Raw genomic sequence first — 24,674 nt, forward strand, 5'->3', positions numbered from 1 at the left:
TGAGCTTACGAGGCTCGTGTGTTGACCACTCGTCTTTCAATGCTTGGGAAGATGAACTAATTAAAGGCGTATAAGAGCTACCTCATGTTATCCGAAAATCATTCATAAGTCACGCTTTTGGAATTCATATGTGTTGTCGAGCCTTATAAAATTCTTAAGTCTATTTGCCTCAGTGTAATAATAGTGATTAGGCATCTTGATATAGCTATAAAAATGGGGAATATATCACAATAGAGCAGAAAAATGGTCGCAGTGACCCGACATGGATTAAAAATAGACAATGTTTCATCCTCTGGTCGGTTGAATATATCCTGCAACATTAAACAAATACATACAGTAGTGATCCGATTTTATCCGCCCATCCACACATCAGATTTTAATTTTTCAATAATTTCACATAACCACAATTCCAAATCTTTCTCATTCATCTTCAAGGTGGATAGTTAATCTATACTTTGGAGCAATAAGACCACTGAAAAAGCGCATGGATATGTTCTACGATAGCCATGTGCTTTTTAAGAAAATAATTACAAAAAGTGGGTGGTCAAAATCGGGTCATTCCTGTAAAAGCTATCGTCAGGCATGGAACTTTATTCAATCTAAACATCACCAAACACCCCTAACCCAATCAAGTGAAACAGATGAAACTCGTTATCAATTATGTAGTAGGTGAAACTATATCGATAGGCACTCCACTTGCAATCGCACCCATATTGACTATTTAGACCCACCTAAAAGTTGAACTTATGTCATTAGAGAATCCGATAACGCTGGAGAAAAGCGAACCAGATGTTGCCCCACAGTTACAGTTATTTACTGCCATCAAATATCACTTGCTAGTTGCCAGCCAGCGCGACGTATGGGGCGAATCCGTCCCCTTCGATCATGTTTTTTTTCCGAGGCAGGAAAAAGTTATTTTATACTCGAACGAGTTTTCATTCCCCGTCCTTTTCTCTCCCAGCTAGAAGTGCTTGAAGATCTCCGTTGACTCCGTCGTTCGCGGAGGCCCGATAAGGACGCTGTCACCACTGCAATCGTAGGAGAATTCGATAAGACGGCAAAAGGTGAGTCCCTTCTTGAGGTGAGTTGGTTGTTGGTTGTTGAGAGGAAACATTGAATCATGTGATTCCGAAGAGGATGTTGTGGCGGGCGGGAAGGCACCCTCTGGAGACATGGCTCATTGCTTTCTTTCCGGGGTTTGAGACTTCCTTTGCGATGTCGTGTACATTTTTCATGTATTTCTCGTTCTAATGTGATTGGATTTACAAGCATAGCGAATGTATTGGAGACATTTGTTATAAGCATTGAATGTGTCGCTTGAGCGTGCAAAATTGGACTTTTCGGGCACAGCTGGTAGATTGGGTGGGTTTGTGGTAATTTATCATATTTTATGAACTAATGCGTTTTTGATTGACGTTTTGGTTCAACAGGAACACTTTTTTGGAATTTAAGGCGAGATTTTCTTCAGAATACATTCCGATGCTTAAAGTTCACAGAAGCTGGGTTAGCTGCATTAAATATCTCAGAAAGTTTACCATAGATGGCATTTAAATATATAATTATCCAAACACTGCACAGAGGGCCAGGAATTATATCTAGCAGGGAAAAAAATAATAACGCTCTAGAATTGTATCCAATTGAGTTGACGTCTTCAGTGTCGTTTCTTGGAGTAATTAGGACTAAAATTTGGTGGATAAAAATGGCCGCAAAGATGGCGCAGCGATAACACATTTTTATTTTGCAAGATATCTTGAGCAAAATTGAAGATTATGAAAAGTTGCCTGGAACATAAAAGCTGTGCATTTTCAAACAGCTTAGATATACGAAGTTTTATAAAATTTGCCTGAAATTCACGTTTTTAGTAGACCTCTGTGCCGTCGCGCCACGCCTCGCCACACCGCGCCACGCCGTGCCGCCGATAAGTTTCATACGCCGCTGCCGCAGTAAAATATTTCACACCGTCGAATAAATTTATGTCACGCAGATGAAAAAATCGTAGCACCTTTTCGGTAAAATTCATTTGAACGAGTTGAATTTAGAACTTGTGTGTTATGCAGCGATTGTCATTCAGTTTTTTGACGTTTGTTTGCACTTTCTCGATCTAGTATTATTAACAACACGTTGATATTTGACCTCTTACAGGTTCATGTTCTCAGTGTTCACTCGGCTGTCGACAAAAGCAGGCCATTGTGTGGTCCTCCTCATTGTTCTTCATCAGTAGTTCTTTCGGTTGATGCGTCGTCGACTTTGGAAAGCAACCGTTTCGTGATGAGTGTGTGAGTGCTGACCACGTTTTACGTCCATCGTTGGCGTAACTGCCATACAATGAAACTACTGGAAGCGGCTCTAGTTCTGATGGAGAAGGCTTTTTGTATAGCGGAAGATAAAGTGTTTATTGCGTTGTACCTTTTGACTATAGTTTATGATGTATTGTATAGTGACCAAGAATCCTCGGCTCTGTAAAGTTAATTCGTTTGAGCCTTATCAAATAAATTAATAGACAGGTCCATGTTCTGCGGGATTCTAAGTTTACCCGAAATATATCGTTGTTGGCCGAGCCAACTGGAGGGAGATTTCCGAAACAATGAACCACCACAGGAGTTTTAGGTTGGTTAAAATTTCCTTTAATAAAGAATTAATTAGATTTTAGAATATGGGTACATAAATTTGCTTACGTTTAGTGCCTCCTAACCTCCTTTACCACGATTCCACTGAGCCAGATCTCCCAATTTAGGTTAAGCTGCATGAATAGGTATACATTTTAGGATAAGCTTTTTACTAATTCGTTTAGTTAGTTTAGGATTCAATTCTTACCTTTGTTCAAACTAGTATTACTAAATTATAGAATAAACAACTTGTAGGATAACCAATTGTAGGGTAATAAATTCTAGGGTAACCAATTCTAGAATAATCAATAAACCAACTGTAGGATAAATAATAATAGGAATTTATGAATCGTATGCAACTAATAATCCATCACTTCACAACTAACCATTTTTAATCGTAACTGCTTATAATTGTAACTGACTAAGCTCAAAAAACATCTAAATGCACTAGATTAAATTATTGCCTTACTACGATACCGTGGCCTTTGCATGAATCAGCAGTTTGCTTGTTCTCTCTCCCTGTCAAATTGCCTTTCAACGACCCTAACGCCAGTCATGCCAACGGTCGATGAAGACAAGGTGTTGTTAAGGTAGGTGCGTACCGTCCGAGGGACGTGACAATCGTCTTCAAATACATCAATTGAAGTTATATGACTACAATGCGTGTACATTGAAATACGTATCAGATAATACAAGCATATCATTTATCGCTATCAACTAATTACGTGTAATGCTCAATAAATGAAAGAATTCTTATGGCCCATTCGAATGTTTCGTAATGCAACAGATTGTTTTTTAATAATACTTTGCCTATACTTAATAAAAGGGTTGTAACGCTTTGCCATACGACTCCACCCCTTGCAATTTTAACAAGCACTTGACATACTTTTCTAAACTAATTTCGCATGCACGGCCAATGAAAACTACTCCAAATTGAGTAAGAGTAAATTATATTTCAGTTCAGGTTAATCAAATTCGCGAAAATGCAGGGTGAGTAAATTTTCCGACGATTTTCCGAGTAAAACTTCTCGAAAATGAGAAAACTGATTGTGGTTTGAGTCTGCTACTAGTACGCTTCTAACCTGTGTACAATTTGTTTAAATTTTCCACACATTCGAGAAGCTTTCTCTTTCTCTGGCAAAGTATAGGAAAATTTACTCAAACTATGAGAGACTTACGATTTAGCGATTTTGAGTAATCTAAATTAAAATGTGGGTAACAGTTTTTGACCATGTGCGATTGGTATGGAAAGTATTTTTTTCTAAATCATAAAAAATAAATTCACGCCAACTCACGCCACCACCACCGCCACCGAAAGCAAACGGCGTGACGCCGCCACACCACCGCCGCCACACCACCGCCGCCACACCACCGCCGCCGACAGAAAATATTATATCACGCCGCCACCGAAAATGTTTTGATCGGCGCACAGGTCTAGTATTTAGGATTATATTTTGAACAATCGTTCAAAGGAATAGAGTTTCATCATTTTTCCTCGATAGATTCTGATCAATACAATATTTTCAACATCAATTCTATTATTTTTAGAGCACTGAAAAATATATATCATATGAAATTTGAAAAAAATTCATGATTTTCTGAAAGACTTTTCTAAAAACTGCGCAAGTGAACACAAAATGTAATGAATTATTCAAAATGTACACTTTAATTCTTCAAAATATCTCAGAGGTATATTGAGAAATATTTGAGATATTTGGATTTGACTCAAACGATATATTTTATTTGAACAAATGCAGCTCGTATTCTATTACGTACATTAAGGTGGGTCAAGTTTGAGTAGTTCTTTCGATCTGTATTGAGGTCCTCAATAACTGTGCCAAATTTGAATGAATTTGGTTGATTCATACCTGTGGTTGTGGAATTGCATCTATTAGAACACTAAGTTGAGAGCACCAAATAAGCTAATATACGAAAAGCAATAAGCTTGAATTGCGAAGAAGAAGATATTTTGTCCAATACTCTAAAAATAATAGCATCGATGTGGAAAAGATTGGATTGACCATCACCAAACGAAGAAAAATGGTAAAAGTATTCGTTTGAACGATTGTCCAAAATATAATACTAACAACGTGAATTTCAGACAAATTTTACAATAATTCGTATAACTCAGTTGTTTGAAGAATTTCAGACAAATTTTACAATAATTCGTATAACTCAGTTATTTGAAGACGTACAGCTTTTATGTCTTGTGCAACTTTTCATAAAATTCACCGTTCTACAACTTTGCTCCAATTACCAAACCTCTATCTTGAAAAAAGATTATATCACTGTGCCTGTTGCCAAAACATTTAATTTTTTATTCACCAAATTGCAGTCCTTAGTAAAGCTTGAACATGAAAAAATCCGGACACATTAAAAACGCTGCCATTAAGGCATTTTTTGAGTATTTTTTTTTCAAAATTTCACTGAATCAAGCTAAGAGTGTATAGAGTCACAGTAGGTATTGGTTGTCAGAATAAATTCATTTGTTTACATCATGCTTTCACCGGAGCCAACACGTCACGTTTGATCCTGCACGCTCGAAACAAAAATCCCGGTCTATCCGCTCGAGAGTTAGCAAAACTTTTGAATTTGTCGAAATTCCCGGTGTGTGACATTCTGAAACGTACTTGGCAAGCTGCCATTACTCAAATTCAACCAAAAAGTGGTACAGCGAAAACGGCGGAGATGAATCCGGCCATACTCCGGAACTAAGGCCAATTCAAGAACAACATGTGAAAAGTGCATAGGGAAGGTCCATCAATTATGTCACGCAAATTTGGCCCATTGTCAACCCCCCCCCCCCCTCCCCCCTTTGTCACATTTTTTATATGGACTTAATTGTTTTTTTTTAAGGCTCGTCACAGTTTCCAACACCCACCCTCCCCCCTAAAAGTGTGAAATAATTTATCGACGATCCCATACAAGCATTTTGTAAACAAGCCTCGGTTGGCGAGAAAATGGCCTACAAAGGTTTGTTTACAAAAAACTCGTATGTCGTTTTACATGTGGCTCTTGAATTGATGAATGCTGGTCGAAGCATATATTGAAGCAAAAGGATGGAACTGCAATTGACTAGTAATCCTATATATAGAGATTCGCGCAAGCTTCCATTTTGAGCCAATCGAGCAGCGAGAACTGTCAAAATGTGAGCCAAACGAGCATTCTCATTAGAAAATATTCAGAGGATTTCATATTGAGTTGAAAAGTATTGTAATCGAGGTAAAATAAACTAAAACAAAAAGTTTATATATAAATAAAAAATATATAATATTATAGCAGTAAAATTCGTACGTTAACATAAGAGAGTTTTAAGCATAATTAACAATTGGATTCTTTAGGGGTATTGAGGTAAATGCATATTTGTAATCTGCATTGCAAATGGAACCGAAATCTAAAATTTCATCAATTTTGGTGCCCTGGAACTATTTTAAGTTAGTGCAATTACGTTAGCAAAAATCATCATCATAGCGCCCCGCACAGCAAAATATAAATTTTAATATTACATCCAAGATGATGCACTTCAATCATGTCGAAAAAGCGGCGTCGGTGGTGTAGTGGTAAGCGTGATTTTTTCTCACCCCAGCAGGCCTGGGTTTAATTCCAGTCGGCGCCGCCGGGATGTTCTGAGGCATAACATCTCTGATCACGCCTTTCTTCGGAAGGGAAGTAAAGCCGTTGGTCCCCGGTTCATGAGTTGATGGGTCGATAAGTAGGGTCCAGGTGTGGGAGCTGCCTCCCTAGCGTCAGTAGCATTGGTGCTCAGCACGGAAAACAAGATCGACGGAAAACAAATCAAGGAAAAAAAAATCATGTCGAAAATCTCATGTAATTTTTATGGCCACAAAAATAAACAAATACAGTAAAAGCAGCGTAATGTCAGTTCATGCCCTGTATTAATGATAATTTTGTCCTTTTTGGCAAGTAATATTGCACCACATTTTTAACACGATTAACACGAATTTCTCAGTTTAGTGTCAAACAGTGAAGTTATTATGTTGCTTTCAGTTTAAGATGAAAGACTGTGGGATCGAAAAAAAAAACAATTGTGCTCAGAAAACGAAGCTCCTTCAGATGATGCATAATAACAGATATATTTTTCAAAATTTATGAACCCAATTATATGGAGCTAACTACCCCATTTCCGGCCTATTAAGCACAACCCGCACTTAGCTTCCAAATTTATTTACCTTTCCGTATGTACCGTAAGATTCGATAAAGAGAAACCAATTGTCGAGATATTGTCAAAATTCTAACACTGCTTCTTGACGCCAAACTCGGCCTACGGATTCTAAACTCGGCCTAACGTATTGAAACGCAATTGAAACGCCAATGTATTCACTTCGGCCTATCGGATGAAGATAAAAATTGATTCGGTGGGGGCGCTTCTTTTGTTTTTGGGAATAATTGATGCAAACCTTCATATCACGCGTTCTCGTAACTAAAGTATCGTACCAAATGCATAATTGACTTGTTAACTCTGAAATTATGGATTTATTTGAAGTTTTCTGCTCGATAGGCCCAAAATGGGCGATTAGGCTGAAGTAGTTCTCTACCCCTAACAAATTATGAATGGATATTTTTTTTTATAGATTTTTAAGCTCGGTTAATATTGCAGATTGCATCTGAAACTGGACAGCCCCAAGAATGAAAAATGTGTCAAATAGTTTCGGTGTCTTCGGAGCACTTATTGCTTGTGAAAATGAGTGCACCGAAGACACCAAGACGACTAGAAGGACACTCGCACGTTTATCACCCTTTTTAATGAGTGAAAACGCGCTTATTTGTCCAGTTTGGTGTGAAGTGCGCAATAAAACTGTACGTAATATTTTAAAATACAATTGCGTGCGCTCGAAGAAGCATTACATTTTAGCAATATACCACTAAATAATTTTCATTTTAACATACACTGTACAAATGCATAGAACTCACTAGAGAAAAATCCAACGGTAGTCCGCTAACCTCCAGCCATTTTTTGTAAAATTCAACGTTTTTCGGAAACCGGAAAATATCACTTCAACGACCACAGTTAGGGCAAAACTTGGGAAAAATAGTTCTCGTTAACAAACCAACTCGACTAACTAGCTTGGACAACGATAAAGTCACGCACAAAGCTGGAACATTTTGCTACGTGGCAAGTGTTGGCAGCTTTTGTAAACAAAACAAATCACGTTTCCAAATCGTCTGATAATATTCCCGCGAATCTCTGTATATAGGATTTCTTCAGCTGTTGCTGTTGATTACTTCAATTGACCTGAAGGATTTCAAGCGGAAATGGAATTTAGCAGCTAAAAAAGTGGGAACAGGACTCGTGCAAAAGATGCAGAAGAGTTCGAGAAATGGCCTATGGAAATAAAGAAGACTGAAATAATGGTCTTACAATAAGTATAATACCTACTATTGTATAGCTGCTACATTGAACTATGAAAAGTTAACCGCATTTTTAAACCTCAACAAAATTTTCGTATCCGGATTTTTAGGTGTTCAACCTTTAATCTATGAAATTTCACTCAACACATAAACTGAATTGGATGCAATCCCAAAGCGTTATTTTTTCCTGCTAGATTTAACTCCTGGCTGACTGGGCACTGCTTGTTGTTTCTTCCATAGCGGTGCGGTCATACAATTTTATGTCCTATGAGTGGATCGAAAATGCTGATCAACAATGAGGAATCGAATCTAGATATTCAAAATTTAAAACAATCACAGTGCCTGTAGTACAAACTTAGTATTCCATTAATGAAAACAAAGTTTTCCCATTTCACCGATCCAATTTCACCTAAGTGCACGAAGTGAAACTTTCCTTATATTTTTCACTTCCCCCCTCAGCTGAGCTCAGGTAACGCTTTTCCACATATGCATGTGTTCATGCAACACCGGTGTGCGGTAGTTTCCATTATCCAACGTAAACAATTTCATCAAATAGAGAAAAGCTATACTATCCGTTAGTCGATACTTTTCTGCACTGGAAAGCACTCGACTTTTACACGTAGGGTAATTGACGTATTCTCGTCAATCTATGCAGCGTCTGCGCTTCTATTAGCATTTTCTCAGCGACATGCACACATGTGACGTGTTTGTCTGTTTACTTTTATTTTATGTTTGCTTATCAGCTGGAATCAATCGACAGAATTTTCCAATACTCTTTGAAAACGATCCACACTTCTCAGGTGAATGTGACTATTGTCGGCAGCCTATATTTCTTCGGCAACCTTTCCATTTTGAACTGCGTGTTCTAATTATCGGCAATTCGAAATCAGCACTATTTTGTTGTGCGTATATTTAATTTTAAGATAAATCTGGCATAACAGGATTGCTCATTCGTTGGAAATTTTGGATGACGAAAAAAATCAATGGGTGCCGAAGCCGACATTTACCCTATATGAGTTCTGAAAAATGCAAAAATATCCTGCATTACGTCGGATGAATTTACACCATCCACGGGTGCAGGCTGATGCCAATGTAGAGTTCTGCAAATTTGCATGCTCGGTGCGGTTGCATTTTGTGGGCGGGGAAATATTTTTCATGTTCCTCGTTTTAACTCCGACCAACAATAACGGGTTGCAAAATTAATCAGCTGTAGTGAAGGTAGAGAGGGCATGTTTTTTTTCTATTGAGTTGCATTTTTTGCTATGTTGCTCATTTGTTCATACGTTGTATTAGACTGGCCCAAGAAAACTATAAGTTCTAATTTTGTGCGGGTCAACCACCCGATTTGTGCCTTCAGGTGAAAGTACCACTCATTAAAAGTTTCAACTCATTTGAATGACGTTTATACATATTTTATTTAGGTTGAACTGTATGGGAAAATCGGTTTAGCTCAAATGCTATCCTACAGGCTAACATAATGCGGGGGCAACCCCGGCGTAGTGGTTAGCATCCATACCTATCAAGCCAAAGTTATGAGTTCAAATCACACCCCCCCCCCCAACCACGACACGAATGACCCAAAAGCGTTTAAGTGACTATAATATGTTAGTTACATAATGCTCACTTACAGTGTATTTCCAAACTGAGTGAAAATTTTAGACAAACAGCTGACCGAGCACAATTTAAAATGATTGTTTTTTGAACTTTTGGCTGCTGAATCATCAAGCATTTATTGGTAATCTGTATATGGCTTATTTTTTAGTTGGTTCACAAGGGTCGTCCATTAATTATGTCACACATTTAGGGGGTAGGGGGGGGTGGTTAAAACTGTGACGAGCCATACAAAAAAAAAATTAAGGTTCATACAAAAAATGTGACAAAGGGGGGAAGGGGGGTTGAAAATGGGCCAAATTTGCGTGACATAATTAATGGACCATCCCTAAGCTGAACTAGTAGTTCTTTCGAATTCGTGACATACACTCAAAAAATAAATCGGTTATGTGATTGGAAAAAAATCCATGCGAATTTCACATAACTTTCATGTGATCCCATACTTGGAAATTGCATGTATATATCACATGAAACTTATATGTCCAATGAAATCTATATGATTACTCACATATAATTTATTATGTTATGTGATATTCATATAAAAATCAATAATGTTGCTATTGGAAAAATATTATGTGCATTCCTAATAGAAACTAGGGGAATTTACGTATTCTCGGCAACCTAAGCAGCGACCTTCTTTCTATAGCCTTTTCTCTATGGAACGCACACATATGCAGTATTGGATTGTTTACAATCTTTTGCTGCCAGCTGCTCAAACAATTTCAGTCGAAAGAATTGTCTAAAACTGTTTTGAAACGCTTTTACAAAGCTCCAATCTTCTCTAGTGAGAGCGAGTATTGTCGGCAACCAGTTTTTCTTCGGCAACCGTTCCATTTGAACTGCATGTAAATCTGCTGTTCTATTATCGGCAACTCGAAATCAGCTACAATTTATAGTGCGTGTGTTTCATTTCAAGAAAACCCTGCTAGATTGCTTTTTCTCAGTGGTAAAAGTATAGTCAAATTGAAGCTGAAAGCATAAATAATCGTTTGCATGCATTCAGCGAAGTGTTTTCGTAAGAAAATCAAGTGAAAATAGTGTTTCAATTTGGGTTGCCGAAAATAGTCTGTCATGCCGAAGCCGTCATTTCCCCTATATGAAAACTTTTTTCAGTGTTGTTCCCATAAACGTGATCGATTAAATCGAATTTTCATGAACTTAATCTCAGATCCGTGATTTAGTGATACCATGAACAATCTTTAAAATTTGTCGAACCTCTTAACGGAATCCCTTTATGAAGAGCTTTGAGTGTGTTGGTTTATTTCCTTTAAATTCTGTTATAATTGCTTATCTTTTGACAGATACGCGTATTTCGTCTACTACTTGCAGACTTCATCAGTGCCAAGTACTCAACACCATGAACCCATTATTGTGCTTTTCGTTCCTGTAATCGTGAACTTGGATCATATAAAAAGCTGTCATTTTCAGCTTGTTGTCAAACTTATCCTTACAGAGTACTCGTATGCATCGAGAATAAGGTTTTGCACCGTCGGGGCTAACCTCAATCGGATAACAGTTTAGTGGTACTGTTTACGTGGACTTGCTCGATTTTTTCTTGGGTAGATTTTCTCTATATTTTTTCAGACTGCAGTGTGATGTAGACCGCACTTCTGCATTGTCCATGAGCAACACCTTTTTACCACGCTGTTCCTCGACAATTTTCGAGTTAAAATTTGGAAATTTTAGAATATTTTTTTCGAAAGAACTACTAAGTGCTTGTAAACAGTACCATTGAAACGTCAAAAAGGTTCAGCCAATTAACACTGAGTTCATTCGTGACGTCACGCTGCAGAACCTAATAGTGTGTTTATTAATTCAATCAAAGCATTGGTAATTATTTTAATGTTGATGTTTTACTACCCATGTACCATGTTCCCGTTTTCGAGAACAGGTTCACGATATCAAGTACAACTCATGAACTTCAATCACGTTTACCAGTGCAAGATCATGAATTTCAGAACAGAGTTCACGTTCCTATGACTATTGTTGCATTTGTTGGTGCCCTTTGCGGAACAATGTTCACGTTTTCATGATTCATATTCATGGTGTACTGTCGTAAACGAAATCCTGACTTGTTCCGAAATTCGTGATGTGAGGTTGACGAATTTCGGAACGGATTTTTACCCGTGTGAAATAAATAGCTTTCACACGGGTAAAAATCCGTTCCGAAACACATTTTCTTGAAATACAATGCATCAAACTTTTTGAAATTTTTCTCATTTTTAATCATAGTAAAGACTTTTCATGTGCCGCAAATTTTACTAAAATCCAACCACTAGCAAAAAGGATGAAAATCGAGCGTAATATCAGTAAGCTGAATTCGCTCAAACTGCATAATGGCTCGGTCAATAATGTCCAAAACTATATCGATAAATCAATAAATATTTGCCAATCATGATTTTAAAAACATATCTTTGCACACACGGAAAAAAATTCGTTCCGAAATTCGTGCACCTCAATTCACGAATTTCGGAACAAAGTACACCATGAATTAAAATCATGAAATCGTGAACATTTTAATTCATCGTGAACAACCCTGTTTGCTAAAAATGAACACATGAATAATACTCGCAACATTTGAAACGGGCCTAGCAACTTTTGTACACAAAACTTGTTAAGCCCTTTTCGCGCGAACCCAATACGCCCACGCAAACTAACAACACCATCGGGTAGGGGGGAATTATCCCCTTCCCGATAGTGCTCTTGGCTTGCGAGAGCGTACTTTGGTTCTCGTAAAAAGGACCTAGCAAGTTGTTTACAAAAAAAATGATAGGCCCTTTTCAAATGTTATACGGGAAAAAATCCGTTCCGAAATTCGTCAACCTCCAGTCACGATTTTCGGAACAAGTAAATTTTTCGTTTACGAAAGTACACCATGAATAAAAATCATGAAATCGTGAACATTGTTCCATAAAATAAACGTAACGCATGCAAAGGTAACAAAAGTCATAGAATCGTGAAATCTGTTCGGAAAATCATGATCTAGTTCTGGCAAACGTGATTTATGTTCACGCGTTGTGATTGATACCGTGAATCTTGCTCTCGAAAACGGGAGCATGGTTCATGGACTGTAAAATGTTAACTTCATTATAATTACCAATATTTTAAATGTAGTGAAGAAATGGAATGAAAACAACGGAAGCCTTGATGCAGGTTTTACCAGAATTCCAAACTGGCAGCAGGTATCTGTCCAGCAGATGGAATGAACACGCTTACAGCTGAGTTTTCAGCTCAACAAATTAACACCACCTTCGACTTCCATCGGAGCGGCGGGAGCAAGAACACTGGATGCGTTCGGGGATTCTTTTGCTTCGATGACGGCCAGTATGATGACATGTACCAGCCACTGCCATTGTGCCGGACCTCCATTCTGATGATACGGCTCAGCTCACTCACTAATAATCGAGACACTATTCTCGACGAATCCAAGGATAACATCAACAACAACTGAAAATGACAGCTGCAGCATTGCATGTGATCCAAGTTCACGATTTCAGGAACGAAAATCACACTTATGGATTCATGGATTACGAAATCATGATTTTATTTTGTGTTTTCTGTAGCGTTATGAAATCGATGGTCGCGCTGAACAGGCGTGACTAAAATTCATGGATTTGGAATTTATTTCATGAAAATGTTAATTACTCGATCACGTTTATGGGAACTAGGAGAAATGTCTCTAATTGTTGGCCTATGTATCTAATATTGGGCCCATCGCTAAAAATCTGCTATCTATCAATTTTATCTAGATGAACGCGTTATTAGGACGTTACTAATGGATATTTTGGTTGCTGTTGAAAATTTAGTCGATTGCTGAATTTATGTATGGGCCCAAACTAGGGACACTTAGGCCGAACATTACCTGCATTTCCCCTAAGTCATGAATTCAAATGAACTAGCAGTTCATGCTTTCGTGATTTGTTGTTCACGAATATTTTTTTAGATCTTAATAGAAATTTCCTAAATATTTTCAAATTTTCCTAATTTGATTCGAACTGCAATGACGAATCGTTAACCAGTGATGGAATAATAATTAGCAAAATTATATTTTTTTCACCCTCATACGCTCTCAACATCACTCGTGAATCAAAATATCATGCTTGATATTGATTCTACAAGCTCCTTTGATATTAGGACTGAGACTATACACAATATGAACAATTTTAGTTGAGTGTTGATTCGACACTAGAATTATTTCGTTGCACATCGTTTTATTAGAAAGAGAAAGTATAGTTTGTAATATCTCTTTACTCTTTACCGATAGCTGACATGAAGTTACTGCTGTCAACAGTGATGGAAGTTTCGGGACGCGTTCGGACGTAAAGCAAAAATCTTGAAACTCAATCTCACCACAGTTTCGTGAGAAATGTAGCTGGTGAGTTTGGTTAGCTTGCTATTCGGAGCTAAATCATGACTTTTAATATCTTCCGCAGTTGTTTCCTTGTTTATTTTTGTCTACAAAAGTCAAGCTTGATCATGGTCATGCGTGAGATTTGGTTTATGGATATTTTCCTAACACTGCCCTTAATGGGAAGTTCACCGCTTCGAAAAAAATAATTACGTTTTGATTTTTCTAATAATATTGAAAAAAAGTATCAAAAATCTAAAAAAATCACATTTTTTCTAATTTTTTAAAGAAAATTCACGTGCAAAAACATGTTTTATAAGTCATTATGGCATAAAGTTGGACTCAAAAAACCACAAAACATCAACTTTTCAGTTTTTCTGAGAGTCCAATTTTTTTTCATGATGAGATAGAAAATTTTTTTTGCATGTAATTTTTGACAAAAATTTAAGGAAGAAACTGATTTTCTTGGATTTTTGATAATTTTTCCCAATATTTTTAGAAAAATAAAACTTACCGAAAATATTTTTTTATTTTTGGGCCGGTGAGCTTCCCCTTAAGTACTCTTTTGATGATTTGAACTTCTCTAAAATTAATCTTAGCTTCCCTGAGGATCGTTTGAAAGGCATATTCGAAGAAACTTTCCTAATTTTTCTAAAGTTCTCCCAAACTACCCTGAGGTGTTCTTTGAGTCGTTCTGATTTTACTTAAACTACACACTTAGAAAAAATCATGTAAAGGTGCTCTGAGACTGGCATATACGAGCGTCAATTTTGACATAAATTTGAGTCATAACATACGCGAAATATAGCGTCACGTCCGTCACGTGTAAAATTAGTTTTTTTCTAAGTGTGTAAAGAAAACTTCCTTGAGCATTTATCAAATTCGCTGAATTTCTTTGAAGTCCATTAATCTGATTAAACATTGAGGAACTTTTTCTAAAATGTTTCCAGGCTTCCTTAGGGTTCACTATTTGTTCGTGCAGGCGACTACTACTGCCTCTACGCTTCACATGAAATAGCTACTGTACCTACACATAGATGTCCCCACTTGTCCCCGTATCACTGTCATTGCTTGCTATGTACTGTTCTTGTTACGTTACAGTAAATAAACGTCTGTAGTACTTTTACCTTCGCCATGGCAGGACGGTCAGTGATTCGACCGTATATCATTATTTATCATATCTAACACACAACGTACAAATTGGTTCCTATCCGTGCGCGATCACTATTTTTTGTGTTTCAAAGATTTTCTAAAGTGCAATGAAGTTCCTTGTGCTTCTTTGGAATTCTGGAAATTTATCAAAAATCTATCAAGACTATCCTATCAATTAAACTCTCTTGTCTGGAGTTCGCTGAACTTCTCAGATACATTCTACGATAATCAGGGAGATATTGAAAAGAAGGAGCTGTGAAGCTTGAACAACTCCTGAGAAGTTTGACGAACTACAGATAGGGCAGTGAACTTCGAAGATCTAAAAAGTGACTTAGATGGGATCTGCAAATTTCAGATATGTTTAGAAGACTCAAAAAATGCCAGATTATAAATCCATTCAGCATTCTTTCAATGATTCCATAACAAAAAACATCTTAAGACGTTTCCAAGATGTCTTAGAAGTTCATCATATGATTCCTTTATTTTTCTATAATTATGCGAAAAATAAATGTCATTCAATCGAAGCGCTCACAGCTTTTAAAAGATTAGACACGGATTGATATCCTCGATGCACGCCTGTTGATTGAACCAGAGCTTTCCTTCTGCTTGATTCCTCGTAATCCAGCTGCGCATTCCATACTCGGCTTGATTGCTTCAAGTCGTAAAGATCTTTCTTCAAGTGGCATACCTTTCCATTTCGATGGTCTATCCCCTGCGGCTAAAGCATTTAGATCTCCTCATCGTTCAGCTCTCCTTGCAAAAAGGCTGTAACTGCGTCCATCTGATCTGTCCAGATCGTTTTTTACCGCCAACACCATGAGGTAACGAATCGTCGCATACCGTACTACGGAAGAGTACACCTCGTCGTAATCTAGCCCTGGCCTCTGCGAGCATCCTTTCAAGAAGAGATGAGCTTTGTACCGCTGAATGGTTCCATAAGGTCAACGCTTCGCTTTTAACACCCATTTGTTCCGAATCGCTTTCCGCCCCTCAGGCAGATCCGCAAGCACCCACGCGCTGTTCTCGTTCAGTGACCTCAGCTCATCGTTCATCGCTTAAACCCAATGATGTCTGTCAGGCCGTTGCAGAACTTCTTCGTGAGTCGTTGGATCGTCCATCGCACATTCACCGTTGGTTAGATCAGGAGGTAACTGGGGGGAAATGGTATCACCAGAATATGCTCCGAAACTAATGTAATCATTGTACTTGCCTGGATAACTGCTATCCCGATCACTACGCCTTAACTCTTGCTGCGAATCAGCTGGTCTATTCAGTTGCGATGGGAGCGCGTTTTCAGCTGCATCCGCAACCTCTTCGATGTCTTCATCTTCACCATCAGAAGAAACTACAAAGACTTCGTATTACTGCTCTTCATTGCTCATATCAACAGCGCTTATTGGTACCAACAGCTCTTGGAAATTCAGCTCCATGAACTCCACTGGCTATGCATTTTGATCACTCGTTCGGCTTGGACTTGATTCACCTTCTGCTAGGACTACAACATCTCGACTGATTTGAAAATCACTGCTGTCAGGATCGTACAAACGATAGCCTTTGGTGTCATCACAATAGCCGACGAAGATCGCTTTTCTGGCCTTGGCATCGAACTTCTTCCGCTTCACTTTCGGAATGTGTGCCATCACTTGAGATCCAAAAATTTTGAGATGCTTGAGGTGCGGCTTATTTCCAGACCACGCCTCTTCTGGCGTTATGTTCTCCAATGACCACGTTGGACATCGATTAAACAGATTGGCAGCTGTCGAAACAGTTTCCGCCCAAAACTGCTTATTGAGCTTCGCATCGTTGAGCATGCACCATGCGTTCTGCAGCACCTTTCTGTTCACGTGTATATGGACACGTGGTTTGATGCCGGATACCTTAACGTTCCAGAATTTCATGGAAACTTTCGTTGACGTACTCCGTCCCATTGTCTGTACGCAAAATCTTCAGCTTCTTGCTGCTTTGTCTCTCTAGCTTTGAATTTCTTGAATTCTTCAAGCGCCTGATTCTTCCTTTCAAAAAAGAACACTGGCATCGTCCACGAAGGTAATAAAGTAGCGACTTCTTCCAAACGATGGCACCTCCACGGGGCCGCACAGGTCGGAGTGCACCAGCTCTAGCAATTCCTTCGCTCTTTAACTACTGGTGGGAAACGAAAATCGTGTGTGTTTGCCCGTGAGACACGACACACAATTGGTAAGTGCTTTATTCTTGAAGTCGATTCCGCTAGCCACTTCCTTGAGTTTCTTCAAGCTTCTTTCATTCAAATGGCCAAGACGTCTTTGCCACAACTCGATGCCGTTAACCAGAAACGATTTTCCCGGCCGCCTGACACGATAGAGACCCCTTCTTCAACTCCGCTAATTCTAATTTTTACGTCCATGGCTGCTTGAAATCGAAAACGAATGACATTTCTAATGCTACTATGAATACAAGCTGACATTTGTAAACCTTTTAAATCAAAAATACTTGGACATATATTCATTTAACCCACTGAGAATTGCATACACCCTGTAAACGAGCTCAAACTTTTAGAGACAGGTTGGCCTGTTGAAAAAACAAATCTTCCAAAGAAAGTTGGGCCAGTCTAATGTGTACCTTTAAATTATGAATATGTGTATCGGTAATGATGATGATTTTACCATCCTTCTTCGGTGCGCTGTGAGAGACAAAGGCTTGGAATATTATTTAATTAAAATTCCATTATTTTCTTTTTCGGAAATTACGGAAATTAAATTTATGCCTCTTGTTTGTGTTGCCTGGTGGATGTTAAAAAAAAAAGTCGAATTTGTGTGTTGTGCCATTTGGGTTGCGCCATTTCAGTTTCCTGCACTGCTGCATGGTATTTTTTCACACAGGCTGGTAAAGCGAATTTTCATTTGAATTTTATGTAGAACTAACTTACATTTGTACAACATGTTGCGCATTGCATACATTATAAGAGCGAATAGAGGTGTGGAATCGCTTATAACAGTGCCCTTTTACGTTTAACAATCTTCGTGGAGAATAGTGCGTAGAAAACACTAATACGATATAACGTGAAAGTGAATTTTTATCTGCGATTCTGGACTTTTCAGAAGTCTAGTTTTAATTGCAACGAACAATAAAAATAGTATTAATAATCAGTATTTAGCACCAACCACATCTGTAGTTTAACATACCATCCAGCGGGACGTAAACAACGTGGTAGCAGCCACTCTGAATGATTATGCAATGGCTAAAGGCAAGTGACAATTTCCACAAGAATGTTATTGCTACATACCGCATGTAAATTTCACCGAAAACAGACAGTATGCTGTACCGACTCAGCCGAAGACAATTAAGTCGTTTCTACGTAACTGTAATTCAAAACATTCCACGGAACTCTGGCATGAAGCCTTCAATATCTCTGCTTTCTCCGGCTCCGTTCCGATAAAACAACCGAAACCCCAAATAAACAACCGGTGTTTACTTGGCGGTTTTCTCAAGTTCCATGCAAATAAATATTTCACCTTACCATATCCCAACCGAGAAAAGCCCCCGTCCGACGGCCCTTATCCAACAGTAAGTTTTCCGGAAATGGTCCAGTGCACTAGCGCCCTATCTGTTTCCCAGATACCCAGACTTCATGCAGACGTCTAGGAATAGGAGCTTTAAATAACAACTCATTCTCCCTCTTCGGCAGGCTGTGTAAGAGAACACTTTCGCTTTAAATTATAACCACCACGCATCGCCCCCTCCTTTCCTGCTTCTCTTTCAATCCGTTTAGTTTGGTAACAACTTCCTTTAGCGGAGCAAAGTTACACCGTCTGCAAACAACATCTAGCTACAACGCTCGGTTATTACTTTATCCTATGTTCGGAGCAAAAAATAGCAAATAAAGAACTGTTCCCACCCTTCTAGCCAACCAAACCTTGTGCGTTTTTCTGCGATTTCCGGAGAATGCTCATATGTACACAACTTCCAGGTTAGGGTTAGGGTTGGTATGACGATGATGATCACAATCATAATAATGGAGAATGCTAGATATCGATGGTATCCTAGGAGTTTGATTTTTTTTTCAACGCTTCTTTCATTTACATTATGAACCTCATATTTAAATTGTGTTTAAACTTTAAAAAATACATATTCCTGATCTGTATAATGGTAGCAGCTTGAGTGGCTTTTTCATGCTCAAATTTTTGCAACATTGCAAATAGAGATAAGCAAAATAGTTCTTTTTACTGAAAAGAACTAGGGGAATTTATGTATTCTCGGCAATCTAAGCAGCAACCATCTTTCTATAGCCTTTTTATCTAAGGAACGCACACAAATGCAGTATTGGTTTGTTTACAATCTTTTGCTGCCAGCTGATCTAATAATTTCTGTCGAAAAATTGTCAAAAACTGTTTTGAAACGCTTTTACAAAGCTCCAATCTTCTCTAGTGAGAGCGACTATTATAGGCAACATCTTTTTATTCGGCAACCTTTCTATTTGAGCTGCGTGTTAAACAGCTGTGCTTTCATCGGCAACTCTAAATCAGCAGCATTTTGTAGTGCGTGTGTTTCATGTCAAGAAAACCCTGCTAGATTGCTTTTTCTCAGTGGTAAAAATGTAATCAAATTGAAGCTGAAAGCCTAAAAATCGTTTGAATACATTCAACGAAGTGTTTTCGTAAGAAAATCCAGTGAATTTAGCATTTCAATTTGGGTTGCCGAAAATAGTATGTCATGCCGAAGCCGTCATTTCCTCTAGTTCTTTGGAACAGTTCTTCCGTTAAATTTGAAACCAATTTTTTTTTCAGGCACTTCTTGGTTACTGTTTGGAGCTTCTAACTTAAATTGAACTCAAATGCAATTTTTTTTTTCAAAGAACTGTGCTTTAGTTACGTTAATATACATGCCCATTAGACTGATGCAAATTTTGACTTTTTCGCTCCACAGTGCTTAAATGGTTTCAAATCGGGTCCTGCTTAGCCTCCCAAAGTTACAACTTATTTGGTTAGAAACAGACTTCGCACAAGCCATTTGAAGTTTACATGTAAATTACTATGGGAAATCTAAACTTTTTGTTTATTGCCTTCTAGTCTTGGTCCATATTAAGGTGCGAAATAGTTTGATAGCTATTCTTATAGAAAATTTTCTCAGCTACAACTTTGCTGAAGATTGTTTCTATGTAAAACGAGACAGGAAAAAGTTATGAATTATTTAAGAGATTGGTAAACTTATGACATGATCAAGCAGCTGCTCTGTAGGCAACACTGTATTTTGCAGTGTGACATAGTAGCCATGATTTTTGTGTCCTATTCAACGCCCCAGAAACACCAATGTTGCCTGCTGAGCAGTTGATTGAGCATGATCATAAGACATCAGCGCATTGAACCATTGATAACTTTCGATCCTTGCATTTAATAAAAAAGTGATCTTGAGCAAAGTTGTAGCTGGGAAAATTTCCTATAAGTACAGTTGAAAGTTTTTGAAGCAGACTGATATGGTGAATTATTAGATAGACATGAACAAAAATCTTGGTTTTACCATAGTAATTCCCATACAAACTTCAAATGGTTTGTGCCATCTCAGTTTCTCACCAAATGGGTTCAAATTTTGAGAGGCTAGTCAGGATCCGATTTGGAATCGTTTAAGTATTGTGGAGTGAAAATTTCAAATTTTGCATCACTCTAATGTCCATACCAAATTCATTGGTATTTCTCAATTGTGGAACACCTTGGGGTTAAGGCTGCCGAAAAACTACACATCTGCGTTAACTGCGTTATCGTACTTATCTGTCTGCCATCCTGATGACCTCGGTTTTTCGAAAAATTTTGCCATATACAGCAACAGTGTTGGCAAAATTAGAAATCAATTGATATTTTTCCGCTATCATGCGCTCGCAATATCACGCGTGATATTGGAACAAAATATCATATTGATTTTACAAGCTCCTTTGATATTGCGAGACTATTCACAACGTGCAAAAATTAAGCTGAGAGTTGACTCGAAATGATTCCATTGCACATCGTTTTCTTAGAAAGAGAAAGCATAGTTTGCTATCTCTTTTTAATCTTCACCGATGGCAGACGCGAAGGGACTGCTGCAAGCCATTATGGATGTTTTTGTTGCATTCGGGTGTAAAGCAAAAATCATTAAACTCAATCTCACCACAGTTTGGTGAGATCTGCAGTTGGTGAGTTTTGTTAGCTTGATATTCCGAGCTGCAATATCACAGCTTGCAAAATCAACCGCAGTTGTTTGCTTGTTGATTTTTGTCTACGAAAATCAAGCGTGATCTTGGGCGTTGGTAAGATTTGATTTTTTTATATTTTCCCAACACAACACAACAAGGATGTTGCCCTAAATAGGTGGTCAGGATGTTGAAGTATAGAGAATTTCCAGGCAATTAAAAAAAAATAATAACTCGACTTTCTCCGACTTCCATGAAACTATGCATGTTTAATTGTTTGGTTAACCATTCACATTTGAGTTAAAAATCGGCCACGAGCCTGCACGACTTCGATGGATATTCTAGATGCAGCCAATGGAAGTTCCACACAACTTTTTCACTTACCCGACGAAGGAGCTTCCGCAAGATTTTTGTGGCGATGGCAACCGAAATTCTTGGGAACTTCGACGGATTTTTCCCATAATCCGAAGAGCTTCCGCTCGGTTTCGGTGGGGACTTCCGATACTGCCAACGGATGTTCCAGGAAACTTCGACGATGTCTTCTCGGCGGATGAGGCCCCGCTCAATTCTAGAGGAAATTTTCGATGATGTCAACTGAAACTAAAGCGGAAGTCCCATGAAACCAAGACGGATCCTTCCCACTCTCTTGGTGGATGATCGTCCGCAGGATTTCTCTGAAGATTTCCGATACTACCAACTGAAGTTCCAGGGAACTTCGACAGAGTTCTCTCGCGTTCTCGGAGAAGGAGCTCTCGCTCGATTTCGGTGTAGATTTTCGATGCTGCTAGAAAAATTTTCTAATTCCGGTGGAAATTTCCAAGCTGACAACGGAAGTTCCAGGCGTTCTCGTTTGCGGAGCCTCATCGCAACCGGTGACGGTTTTCGATATTGCCAACGGAACCTCCAGGGAACTTCTACGGAGCCCTTTCGCGTTCTCGTAGTAGTCTTCACTCGATTTTGGTGGAGGTTTACGAAGCTGCGCAACCTCAACGAACGGACAATGCGAGAAAATACCGTTTAAACTCCCTGAAAACCCTCGCTGGAAGTATCATGTGGAAGCTACTCGACCAAGAAAGCGGAAAAAAAACCCGTCGAAATTTTCTGGAACCGTTGGAAGCATCGAAAATCTCGACCGAAATCGTGTGAAAGCTTCCTCGCCATAAACGCGAGAAAACTCCGTCCAAATTCTCAAAGTACCTACGTTGGCAGCACTAGAAATCTTCACCGGAACGGTGCAGAACCTCCTCCTTCAAAAACGCGGAAAAATTCCATCTAAATTCCCTGGACCACTGGCAGCATCGGACACGAGAAACTTTGACGAAAAAAACTGGAACTTCTGTTGGCAGCATAGGAAATCTTCACGGTTCGTGCAGAGCCTCCGCTACCGAAAACTTTCATCGAAATCGTGCAGAAGCTCACACCGGTAGTTAAACTTCCAATATTGAAAACCTCCACCTAAATCACGCAAAATCAACTCCGCCAATAACGCGAGAGAACTCCGTCCGTTGGCTTCATCGGAAATATGCAATGGAATATTGCGGATGCTTCTCCACCGAAATCACGAGAAAATGTAGTAGAAATTTCCTGGAACTTCAATTGGCAGCACCGAAATGGTGTGGAAGCTTCTTCACCGTGAACGCGAGAAAACTTCGTCAAAACACCCTGGAACATCGGCTGGCAGAATCGGACCATCCACCGTAATCGTGCAGGACCGCCATCTCTGAGAACATGAGAAAACTCCGTTGAAATTCCCTAAAACCTACGCTGACAGCATCAGAAATCACCACCGAAACCGTTGCGAAATTTCCTAGAACATTCGTTGGCAGTATCCAGAATCATTTCCGAAATAATGCAGAACCTCAGAAAAACCAGTTGAAATTTCCTGGACTCCCGTTGACAGCATCGAAAAGCACTGAAATTGTGTGGCACCTTCTCCGCCGATAATGCGAGAAAACTCTGTAAAAACCGAGGAGGACGACTCTATCTATGATGCAGGTATAGACATTTATATGGCAGGTTTTTTGTGCCATTAGGTGAGAAAACCACTCTCTGAAAATTTCAACTCTTTCGTGCATAGAACTGGTTCAGCTAACTCAATTATGCTCAAAATTTCAGCACACGTAGCTTAAAACTTTAAGAACCAATTTTCTTAATACCTACAGCATCACGATTCAAATAAGTATTATGGAGATATTAATAAATTTTGTGCATTCTGCTCATATAAAGGCTGACTAAAAGTAAATTAGTTCGCCCCTCGCGCACCGCTAGCATGCCTCTAGCGTTGGAAATCGAGAATCTTTGACAGTGGTTTGTTTACACTTCTATAGAGAACAACTGGTTGATCAAAGTAGTCGATCGCGTTCAGAAATAACGTCAAATAGAACTCGACAGAAGAAAAACTATTGTGCACAAACACTTAGAAAATCCAGAGTGGTCCGATTCCAAGCTGGCTAAAGTGCTGAAGATGCCAAAAACAACGGTTTGTCGAGTGCTCAAAACCCTGAGTTTGGAAAGGAATCAGAGTGTCTGTGATGAAATGTTTCGTAAAAAATACTGATATTTTCCATAAAAATATTAAATGTGCCATTGAGAAATATGAATTGTGTTGTTGTGTTTTTGTGTTCGTACAGCTATTTTTTTGAATGTATGGACAGCTGTACGCTCAATTTTGAGATACACTGTATATGGTGCCACCACATTTTTTATTGATCATTTTTATGGGGTGGATTATTGATGTCCACAAATGGCCAATCATGATGGTTGATAAGTTCTATCACTTTACTGCGAAAAAATCTCGGAAACTGTTGTGACATCGTCCATGAAATTGAAACTCCTTGTTTGCTGCAATGCAGCAAACTTGAAGTTCCAGTTGCATTGTTGTATGTATTATTGTGCTCTTGAAATTTCGAAGTTCATTTAGAAATAATGTTTCCACATCGCTTCACCTTAATTCGTCTGCTTCGTTCACATTAGTTCTAGTTTAAATGATGCATTTGTGGTACGAATCGATGTGTTTAATATAAACTCACAAGCGTCTCTTGTCATTCAGAGTTTCCATTCATCGTTTTAGAGTTTTCTCATTCTTAAGATTCCTTCAGCGAGAAAGAAAAACGGGTGAAACGAGAACAGCATTCTGCTGTACACTTTTTTGTGACCACCATTCGATATAAAACTTTTTCGGATGAAAATGACCAGCTGTAATTAAAAAAGTTTATCTCGGTCGACATACTTCCTCCTCTGAAAGCACTTTGAAAATTACGAGGAAAGTTGCACAAACGCTAGAAAAACGCAGCGTTCGTATACAATCTTGCACTTCCTCTTCGTGGTAATTACCATCATTGCAATGTAGCACCTATTTATTAATATTTCGTTCCATTTTCATTTGCGTGTTCAGATCCCGAAGAAGCGATACATTCAGACAAGAAATTTCAACCATTTAACGTAAATA

General features: G+C 38.6%; 1 protein-coding gene across 1 annotated transcript in view; it reads right to left on the minus strand.

Moving 5' to 3' along the window:
• tinc (tincar) overlaps positions 1-24,674 on the minus strand; it is a 179,661-nt gene that overhangs the window by 115,670 nt on the left and 39,317 nt on the right. The gene's annotated exons all lie outside the window — the stretch shown is intronic.

This window comes from Ochlerotatus camptorhynchus, unplaced genomic scaffold (assembly GCF_037179485.1).
Source record: "Ochlerotatus camptorhynchus isolate MF236.1 unplaced genomic scaffold, CSIRO-AGI_Acam_v1.1 ptg000143l, whole genome shotgun sequence".
NCBI lineage: Eukaryota > Metazoa > Arthropoda > Insecta > Diptera > Culicidae > Ochlerotatus > Ochlerotatus camptorhynchus.